This window comes from Phyllobates terribilis, unplaced genomic scaffold (genome assembly GCF_046119375.1).
Source record: "Phyllobates terribilis strain yellow unplaced genomic scaffold, ASM4611937v1 Scaffold_12__6_contigs__length_324123572, whole genome shotgun sequence".
NCBI classification, from domain to species: Eukaryota; Metazoa; Chordata; class Amphibia; order Anura; family Dendrobatidae; genus Phyllobates; species Phyllobates terribilis.
The window spans coordinates 23,482,219-23,493,835 of NW_027362772.1; the positions used below are offsets into that span (position 1 = coordinate 23,482,219).

Below are 11,617 nucleotides of genomic sequence, written 5' to 3' on the forward strand. Positions count from 1 at the left end.
AGAGATACATGATAAGATTCTGTCTAAAGCCACCACTTGGGGGAACTTCCTGTATACAGAGATACATGATAAGATCCTGTCTGCAGCCACCACTAGGGGGAGCTCCCCGTATACAGAGATACATGTTAAGATTCTGTCTGCAGCCTTCACTAGGGGGAACTCCCTGTATACAGAGATACATGATAAGATTCTGTCTGCAGCCACCTCTTGGGGGAGCTTCCTGTATACAGAGATACATGATAAGATTCTGTCTGCAGTCACCACTAGGGGGAACTCCCTGTATACAGAGATACATGATAAGATTCTGTCTGCAGCCACCACTAGGGGGAGCTACCTGTATACAGAGATACATTATAAGATTCTATCTGCAGCCACCACTAGGGGGAGCTCCCTGTATACAGAGATACAGGATAAGATTCAGTCTGCAGCCACCACTAGGAAGAGCTCCCTTTATACAGAAATACATGATAAGATCATGTCTGCAGCCACCACTAGGGAGAGCTCCCTGTATACCGAGATACATGATAAGATTCTGTCTGCAGCCACCACGAGGGGGAGCTCCCTGTATACAGAGAAACAGGATAAGATTCTGTCTGCAGCCACCACTAGGGGGAGCTCCCTGTATACAGAGATTCATTATAAGATAATGTCTGCAGCCACCACTAGGGAGAACTCCCTGTATACAGAAATACGTGATAAGATACTGTCTGCAGCCACCACTTGGGGGAGCTCCCTGTATACAGAGATACATGATAAGATTCTGTTTGCAGCCACCACTAGGGGGAGCTCCCTGTATACAGAGATATATGATAAGATTCTGTCTGCAGCCACCACTAGGGTGAGCTCCCTGTATACAGAGATACATGATAATATTCTGTCTGCAGCCACCACTAGGGGGAGCTCCCTGTATACAGAGATACAGGATAAGATTCTGTTTGCAGCCACCACTAGGGGGAGCTCCCTGTATACAGACATACATTATAAGATCATGTCTGCAGCCACCACTAGGGAGAGCTCCCTGTATACAGAAATATGTGATAAGATACTGTCTGCAGCCACCACTAGGGGGAGCTCCCTGTATACAGAGATACATGATAAGATTTTGCTTGCAGCCACCACTAGGGGGAGCTCCCTGTATACAGAGATACATGATAAGAATCTGTCTGCAGCCACCAACAGGGAGAGCTCCCTGCATACAGAGATACACGATAAGATCCTGTCTGCAGCCACCACTAGGGGGAACTTCCTGTATACAGAAATACAGGATAAGATCCTGTCTGCAGCTACCACTAGGGGGAGCTTCCCGTATACAGAGATACATGTTAAGATTCTGTCTGCAGCCTTCACTAGCGGTAGCTCCCTGTATACAGAGATACATGATAAGATTCTGTCTGCAGACACCACTAGGGAGAGCTCCCTGTATACAGAGATATATGATAATATACTGTCTGCAGCCACCTCATGGGGGAGCTTCCTGTATATAGAGATACATGATAAGATTCTGTCTGCAGTCACCACTAGGGGGAACTCCCTGTATACAGATGTACATGATAAGATTCTGTCTGCAGCCACCACTAGGGAGAGCTCGCTGTATACAGAGATACATTATAAGATACTGTCTGCAGCCACCACTAGGGGGAGCTCCCTGTATACAGAGATACATGATAAGATTCTGTCTGCAGCCACCACTAGGGGGAGCTTCCTGTATACAGAGATACAGGATAAGATTCTGTCTGCAGCCTCCACTTGGGAGAGCTACCTTTATACAGAAATACATGATAAGATCATGTCTGCAGCCACCACTAGGGAGAGCTCCCTGTATACAGAGATACATGATAAGATTCTGTCTGCAGTCACCACTAGGGGGAGCTCCCTGTATACAGAGATACAGGATAAGATTCTGTCTGCAGCCACCACTAGGGGGAGCTCTCTGTATACAGAGATACATGATAAGATTCTGTCTGCAGCCACCACTAGGGGGAGCTTCCTGTATACAGAGATACATGTTAAGATTCTGTCTGCAGCCATCACTAGGGGGAGCTCCCTGTATACAGAGATGCATGATAAGGTTCTCTATGAAGCCACCACTTGGGGGAGCTCCATGTATACAGAGATACATGATAAGATTCTGTCTACAGCCACCACTTGGGAGAACTTCCTGTATACATAGATACATGATAAGATCCTGTCTGCAGCCACCACTAGGGGGAGCTCCCCGTATACAGAGATACATGTTAAGATTCTATCTGCAGCCTTCACTAGGTGGAGCTCCCTGTATACAGAGATACATGATAAGATTCTATCTGCAGCCACCTCTTGGGGGAGCTTCCTGTATACAGAGATACATGATAAGATACTGTCTGCAGTCACCACTAGGGGGAACTCCCTGTATACAGAGGTATATGATAAGATTCTGTCTGCAGCCACCACTAGGGAGAGCTCCCTGTATACAGAGATACATTATAAGATACTGTCTGCAGCCACCACTAGGGGGAGCTCCCTGTATACAGAGATACATGATAAGATTCTGTCTGCAGCCACCACTAGGGGGAGCTCCCTGTATACAGAGATACATTATAAGATTCTATCTGCAGCCACCACTAGGGGGAGCTCTCTGTATACAGAGATACAGGATAAGATTCAGTCTGCAGCCACCACTAGGAAGAGCTCCCTTTATACAGAAATACATGATAAAATCATGTCTGCAGCCACCACTAGGGAGAGCTCCCTGTATACCGAGATACATGATAAGATTCTGTCTGCAGCCACCACGAGGGGGAGCTCCCTGTATACAGAGAAACAGGATAAGATTCTGTCTGCAGCCACCAATAGGGGGAGCTCCCTGTATACAGAGATTCATTATAAGATAATGTCTGCAGCCACCACTAGGGAGAGCTCCCTGTATACAGAAATACGTGATAAGATACTGTCTGCAGCCACCACTAGGGGGAGCTCCCTGTATACAGAGATACATGATAAGATTCTGTTTGCAGCCACCACTAGGGGGAGCTCCCTGTATACAGAGATATATGATAAGATTCTGTCTGCAGCCACCACTAGGGTGAGCTCCCTGTATACAGAGATACATGATAATATTCTTTCTGCAGCCACCACTAGGGGGAGCTCCCTGTATACAGAGATACAGGATAAGATACTGTCTGCAGCCACCACTAGGGGGAGCTCCCTGTATACAGACATACATTATAAGATCATGTCTGCAGCCACCACTAGGGAGAGCTCCCTGTATACAGAAATACGTGATAAGATACTGTCTGCAGCCACCACTAGGGGGAGTTCCCTGTATACAGAGATATATGATAAGAATCTCTTTGCAGCCACCACTAGGGGGAGCTCCCTGTATACAGAGATATATGATAAGATTCTGTCTGCGGCCACCACTAAGGGGAGCTCCCTGTATACAGAGATACATGATAATATTCTGTCTGCAGCCACCACTAGGGGGAGCTCCCTGTATGCAGTGATACAGGATAAGATTCTGTCTGCAGCCACCACTATGGGGAGCTCCCTGTATTCAACGATACATTATAAGATCATGTCTGCAGCCACCACTAGGGAGAGCTCCCTGTATACAGAAATACGTGATAAGATGCTGTCTGCAGCCAACACTAGGGGGAGCTCCCAGTATACAGAGATACATGATAAGATTCTGTTTGCAGCCACCACTAGGGGGAGTGCCCTGTATACAGAGATACATGATAAGAATCTCTTTGCAGCCACTACTAGGGGGAGCTCCCTGTATACAGAGATATATGATAAGATTCTGTCTGCAGCCACCACTAAGGCGAGCTCCCTGTATACAGAGATACATGATAATATTCTGTCTGCAGCCACCACTAGGGGGAGCTCCCTGTATGCAGTGATACAGGATAAGATTCTGTCTGCAGCCACCACTAGGGGGAGCTCCCTGTATACAACGATACATTATGAGATCATGTCTGCAGCCACCACTAGGGAGAGCACCCTGTATACAGAAATACGTGATAAGATACTGTCTGCAGCCAACACTAGGGAGAGCTCCCAGTATACAGAGATACATGATAAGATTCTGTTTGCAGCCACCACTAGGGGGAGCTCCCTGTATACAGATATACATGATAAGATTCTGTCTGCAGCCACCAACAGGGAGAGCTCCCTGTATACAGAGATGCACGATAAGATCCTGTCTGCAGCCTTCACTAGTGGGAGCTCCCTGTATACAGAGATACATGATAAGTTTCTGTCTGCAGCCACCACTAGTGGAAGCTCCCTGTATACAGAGATACATGATAAGATACTGTCTGCAGTCACCACTAGGGGGAGCTCCCTGTATACAGAGATATATGATAAGATTCTGTCTGCAGCCACCACTAGGGAGAACTCCCTGTATACAGAGATACAAGGTAAGATTCTGTCTGCAGCCACCACTAGGGGGAGCTCCCTGTATGCAGAGATACAGGATAAGATTCTGTCTGCAGCCACCACTAGGGGGAGCTCCCTGTATACAGGGATACAGGATAAGATTCTGTCTGCAGCCAGCACTAGCGGGAGCTCCCTGTATACAGAGATACATGATAAGATTCTGTCTGCAGCCACCATTAGGGGGAGCTCCCTGTATACAGAGATACAGGATAAGATTCTGTCTGCAGCCTGCTAAGCAGAAAAGCATATTTCATGCTTCTTTATGTTTGTCATTCTGTAGAAGAAAAACTATTGCTCAGTTTGTATAGATGTTCTATGTGTAATATATACTTTTTTACCAACAGTCGAATACCTTTCAGGCTGTGCTGATCTCAGACGAGAAGCTCACATTTCTAATTTACAATTATGGAAACATGGAGTGGCCATTCTTGAAAAACGGTGTACAGGAGGGACCCCAAGCTCTGGTAAGCAGCCAAGCTATTCAATGCCTAGTTTGCTGTATATCCATACTCCGTGATTGCGTGGGTTTCCTCCGGGTTCTCTGCTTTCCTCCCACAGACCAAAGACATAGATAGTGTCTGTAAAGTGCTGTGGAATATGATGGTGCTAGTTAAGCAAAGCATAAGACATACTAAGTAATGGTGGAGGAAGGAGTTTGGCTGGAAAAATAAACTGTAACATTTCAACTGGAGATGAGCAAATCTTTTCCAATTCAAATTTACAAATTTCACCAAGTTTTTTCCAAGAACTTAAATTTGTATTGACTCAATTCACTGCAAATCAAAGGTATTGCAAAGCCTCCAATAGCCGTGAAAAACATAAATAACGTTATTCTATTTTCCTCACACTAATCACTTTCACTTCTGTGCTGTTACACACCATCTGAACAGTTTGTTCTGTAATTTATAGTTTTTGCCCCCTACCTTTACAGCTGAGCTATGAGCTGTGACGTCCTTTCACTATTCAGATTCACCACAGAATGGCTGCTGCATTCCCTGTCTGAGCTTGTATACAGGCTATGATAGTACCTTCTGATTGGCTGTGCTATGTCATGTGGTGTCATAGCTTCAAAGAATTATGCTCAAGCCCAAGGTCATGTGATTCTTCTCTGGAAGATAAAATCTATCATGTATAAATTGGTGCGGTTTAGGCAATTTGCATAAAGCAAATAGAAGTTTCTTCCCTTCCCTATATAAGGGAGGTAGCTCTGTATAACAGACTATACCAGGTGAAGGAGTCAACCCGACTTCGAAACGCGTTGAATGAATGAATACAGATCTAGAGAACATACACCCTTGTCTTCACAATGTGGCAGTGCCCGGGAGTTACCACTCTTTTTCCAGTTTGGTTTTAATATGTATGGATCAGAGGAACCAAGCAAAGGTGTTTAACGTCAACTCCAAGCAACCTACATGTTGTCACTAAGACAGACCTCTTTAATTTAGGATATCTAATTCCTGCTAACTTACACTCGATGTGCTATTAAAAGTCAAAAATCCTTAAATCACGCACACAATATAATTCTCAGATGGAGCCTTGTAGACCAAGTAGACTTCATGTTCAAGGCACATCTCATAAATCCACACATTAGATTCTCATCTGATGGAGAAAGAGAAGCTTCACCCATGCTGTATGGCATAAATTAGCAACATTCATGCATGATCAGGAATGAATTATAGTGGACAAATGCCCTCGACTGCCAACATCTTGAGGCTTCCACCACCCTCTTCAAGACATAGATTCTTTAGGCACTGCTCCGTTTCCCTTGCATGGTCCTTAGAGAGGTTGTCCATTACTTTTGCATTAATGGCTTATCCTTAGGATAGGTCATCGATGTCTGATCGGCCGGGTTCCAAGATGAAACACCCCCAGAGAACAGCTAGTCTCGGTGTTGGCCGCCTGCCAGAAGTACTTCCTTGCGGAGCTGGCTGTCTACTTGTAGTGGCTGCTGCAATGTGCTGCACATCTATCTCCTATTCAATTCAATAGGATGCGGATATGCAGTACCCCACGGCAGCCGATTCAAGTAGACGACCAGCTCCGCAAGTAAGTATTTCCAGCCAGTGGCCACCGCCGCTGGCACTGAAAACAGCTGATTGGTGGGGGTGCCAGGTGTTGAACCCCAGCCAATCAGACATTGATCCTTTATCCTAAGGATAGGACATCAATGTAAAAGTAGTAGACAATATCTTTAATTAAAATATATAAATAGAAAGCTTTCTTTTTTAATTTTTATCTCTTAACGCCTTCTAAGTTCTGTTGCTCATTTTTTACCCCTCAGGCCGGTCTAAACAATGATGTTGGCTACCAACTTCCCAAATCCTTGACAATAAACATCACTCAACTCAATGCAACTAGTAATGTAAATCTTACTGGGCGATGGGCCTTCAATATAGACACAAGCGTCATTCTGTTTTCGGATACATTTATAGGTAAGTATAAAAATCTGAGGAGTACCTGTATTCCTGCTTTCTTGGGTATCATGATGTCCGAGGGAATCTTATGCATTATATTTTTGGCTGGTGTTTTATCCATGTACTAAATATTCTGTATTAAAATAAATTATTTCTTTTTATATTTTGTATTTCTTTTACAATCCCATTTTCAACTCATCATTGATTTCCATTTCTCTATTTTGCAAAGAAACATATAAGTAAGAGTACAAAGGTACGAAGGCAAGAAGGAATGCTGATGAAGACACAGCGGGTTATTGATACTGTAGATGTATACAGACCTTCAAGTCCCAGTCATTATGAGCCCCCCAAGCATGGAAAGCATAAAGCTCCTTTACTTAGAGTAAATAACCATGGATCTCCTAAGTTTTGCGTTAACTGTAGCCATGGCTGTAGATTTTGATCTTTATAACAAATTAATAAAAATAAACATATTAAACACATAGGAGGAAATGTATTAAAGGCTATTTCTTCAGTTTTTAACCATCAAAAAGTCACTAATTTTGACGGACAAACTTGCTCAAAAACTTTTTATGCTGCTCTCGCCGCTTTAGAAAAGTGAATTTCAAAGTTGACTATGTTTATGATCTACAAGCCAAATTTATGATTTGTGACTTTTGGAAAAGTTGCAGAATATAACGTCACTTTTCTACTCTAGTAGTGTGGTGGAAGTGAAAAAGTGGAGAAATAATTTTAAACAGAAGCTTTGCTTTCAAATTTATCAAAGATTGATATTTTAGTAAATTTGTTGCAAATAACAGCAAAGTAGACGAGAAGAAAAGTGACTGCAAAAAGACCCTTCATAATTTTCACACTTAAAAAATTCTTCACAATATATCCTGGTATAATTGTGTTGCTAACTATTTTAAACTTACCAGATGAGGCTTCAATTCGTGATGCTGACTCAAAAAATGAAATGGAAAGTAAAAACAAATATCTTAATAATTATTTACATTATTATTATTTTAAATAATATTGTTTTATTCTAGCTTATATTTCAAAAGTGAATGCAAACATAACAATATGTAGCTAATAAAGTTATAAACCTTTAATATTTTCAATTCAAATAGCTTCTCCTAGCCTAAAATAAATTCTTGTGCATTCTAAACATTTACGCCCCCAATTCAAACAGTTTTTAGCCAGAAATTTGGCATTAAACTGTATGAATTGTCTCAAAATATTTGCGCTACTACAAGTTGCTCAAAAATGTTGCAATTTTTTGACAATTTTATGTCAATCCTGGTCAGCTCAGCCTAAGTTTAAAGTGGCTGGGTCTTAATTAGGAGGGGCATGGTTTAGCACGGCCAAAAAAGTAATCATTTTTTACGCCACAAAATGGGACACATAAGTTGAAAGATGCACTCAATTTCTTAAGAGACCCACAACTCTTAATGAAATCGGTGCATCGTACTCCAGTGCATTCTTCAACAAGACTGTAATGAAAAATGCCATAAAATATAAAAATATCATAAAATCACACTTTGACTAAAGCAACGTGAATTGGAAAACAATGAAGAAGTTCAACAATTAATGAAATGAACTTTGTGGAAAACAAAAAAACTTTTTTAGATTATATTCCTCTTTCACGTTTCATACTGTTTTCTGCATTGCTGATGTCACCTTTGATGATCTCACAGTTATTTATTTACATTTGAATTTAGTAAACCTCTGTGCTTTGATTATTTTTGCAATTTAGACCTCACTAATCAGTCAATATGGATGGTCACAAGTATTTTACTGCATTTTCTATATATTTTACACCTAATATTAGCTTATTGTTTTATTTGGATAAGAACTTTATGAAATTTCTCATGTTACTATACTGTGAGCTCATTCATTCAAAATAAAGAAGAAAAAATGTCATCGATGTACCAACGACTGTACCCTACTCTACTGGAGATTCATGGAAGGATGCAGTAAGTATCTCAGCCATTGTTACCAGGTATGTATGTGTGTTATTATCCTATACTGCTGTCCTATGTAAGGACATGGAGCAGAGCTCCATCAATATTTTTCAACAGACATGGGAAGGACCTTGCCGCGGTTCTGTTGCTCACAATCAATGGGTTTCACTGCAAAGAGATTTACTAAATAATGTCACCATAAGTGGGGAGCTTCATTTAATAGAAGGCTATCCATATGTTACTTTATAATGGGAGGACTATGTAGCCACTCTAGTCCTTGGGATCTATTTTGGGGGACTGTAGCGCTAAACAAAATTTTCTACCCTCCACCATATCTCAATTTCTACAATCTTAAAGAGTTGCCTTCCATAGGCACATTTAGGATTATAAAAGATTTGGCATTTAATGCACACATTTATAAAACAAACACATATATATGAGACTGTGGAACTTCTGGGGATACATTTTATTCTGTTGCTGGGGTTTCCTAGTGATTGTGCAAACGCTTCCTGTAAAACTGTAAAAATCTAGCACTGGGATGCAACCCATATGGCCACCATGATAACCAGTAGAGCTATATAAATATAGTGAATATTTTACATAGGTATAAATAGAAACTACATCTAAAGTAATGTATTGTAAGTATGAAATCACAACAACTTCTGTACAGGGTATGCATCAAATAATCCAACACATTTCTGAGAAGCTTGCTCTCCTGCTCCCTGACGAAATATATTGGATTATTTGCTGCGTGCTACATACTGTAGTTGTTGTGATGCCACTCAGGAGCCTACAGCTGCATTTTTGAAAGGACGATATCTGTGGAAAGTGTCACCAGCCAGGATGACATCAACATACATTCCGTGAACTATTACAAACTTTGGACATCATCACTAGTGTTGAGCCACCCCCGTAGTGTTCGGGTTCGGTTCGGTTCGTCGAACACCGGGATGTTCGAGGAACTGTTCGTCGAACTGTTCGTCGAACACCTTAGAACACCGTCGAACACCGTTAAAACCAATGGCAGGCAAACAAAAACACATAGAAACACATAGAAAACACCTGCAAAGGTGTCCAAAAGCTGACAAACTGCTCAGAAGACACTCTCTTTAAAAAAGCCGGCCGGCAAATTCAGCAGCGGCATACACCGGTACCCGACAATTTAGACAAGAAGGAATAGAGCATCACACATAGATTAGATAGATAGAAACATGTCAGTCACACATATAAGAAGCACAGTGACAGTGTTGGTTACTGCACTTGTCATTTAGTGTAAAGGATTTATTAAAAAAACTATTAGTGTTTTCATGCACCGTCTCTTTAAAAAAGCCGGCGGCAATTCAGCATCTGTACCCGACAATTTAGAACAGAAAGAATAGAGCTTCACACATAGATTAGATAGATAGAAACATGTCAGTCACATATATATGAAGTACAGTGATAGTGTTGCTTACTGTACTTGTCATTTAGTGTAAAGGATTTATTTAAAAAAATAATAGTGTTTTCATGCACTGTCTCTTTAAAAAAGCCGGCCGGCAATTCAGCAGCGGTACCCGACAATTTAGAACAGAAAGATAGAGCATCACACATAGATTAGATAGATAGAAACATGTCAGTCACATATATATGAAGTACAGTGATAGTGTTGGTTACTGTACTTGTCATTTAGTATTAAAATAAAGGATTTATTATTAAAAAAATTGGCGTGGGGTTCCCCTTAATTTTAGGCTCTAGCGGAGGTTAAGCAGACGGCTGGGGCAGATGTTTGAAGCCTGGGAAGGGGGTAATACCCACGGAGCTTCCCAGGCTACTAATATCAGCCCCCAGCTGAATACATAGCCTTTACTAGCTATTAAAATGGGGACCCCCCAAAAAAAATGACGTGGGGTCCCCCCTAATTTAATAGCTAGCAAAGGCTAGGCAGACAGCTGGGGGCTGATATTAATAGCCCAGGAAGGGAGCCATGAATATTGGCCCCCTCCCAGGCTAGAAACAGCAGCCGTCAGCCGCCCCAGAAATGGCGCATTCATAGGATGCGCCAATTCTGGCACTTAGCCTCGCTCTTCCACGCTGCCCTGGTGCGGTGGCAGGGGGTAATAGGGTTGGGGTTGATGTCAGCTTATAATGCCAGCTGACATCAAGCCCAGGTTAGTAATGGAGAGGCGTCTATAAGACACCCCCATTACTAACCCCATAGTCAAAGTTAAAAAAAACACAAACACCCAGAATAAAGTCCTTTAATTGAAATAAAGACACAATCCTTTATTGTTCTAAATTAAACCATACTTACCATCACGCCCATTCCAGCTGAAGCCAACGATCTCCTGCAATAAAAGAAAAATAATAAAGCAACCTCATCCTTACCTTTCCATGGTTCCCACGACAGCTTCAGCTCTGCTACATCGAGATGACAGGCTGGACCGCAGCAGAACGCTGCCATCCAGTCTGTCATCCCGCAGACACTGAGAAGCGCAGGCTTGCTTGCGCTGCTCAGCGTCTCTCTGTGACGACATCCAGAGGAGCCGAGTTCATGTCCAATGAACTCGGCTCACCTCATGCACGTCACTGACAGCGTGGGAAAATTCTCACGCTGAAGCGCTGATTGCAGGAGAATTTTCCCACGCTGTCAGTGACGTGCAGGAGGTGAGCTGAGTTCATTGGACATGAGCTCACCTCATGCACATCACTGACAGCGTGGGAGAATTCTCCTGCACTCAGCACTTCAGCGTGAGAATTTTCCCACGCTGTCAGTGACGTGCATGAGGTGAGCCGAGTTCATTGGACATGACCTCGGCTCATCTGGATGCCGTCACAGCGAGACAGTGAGGAGCGCAAGCATGC

The 11,617-nt window shown here is 42.5% G+C and overlaps 1 long non-coding RNA gene across 1 annotated transcript; it reads left to right on the forward strand.

Moving 5' to 3' along the window:
• Positions 1-4,777: 4,777 nt before the first annotated feature.
• Positions 4,778-7,181, forward strand: LOC141172963 (uncharacterized). Its single transcript, XR_012252562.1, has 3 exons — positions 4,778-4,883; positions 6,701-6,851; positions 7,063-7,181. It is a non-coding gene; the product is annotated as an uncharacterized lncRNA (long non-coding RNA).
• The last annotated feature ends 4,436 nt before the right edge of the window (positions 7,182-11,617 follow it).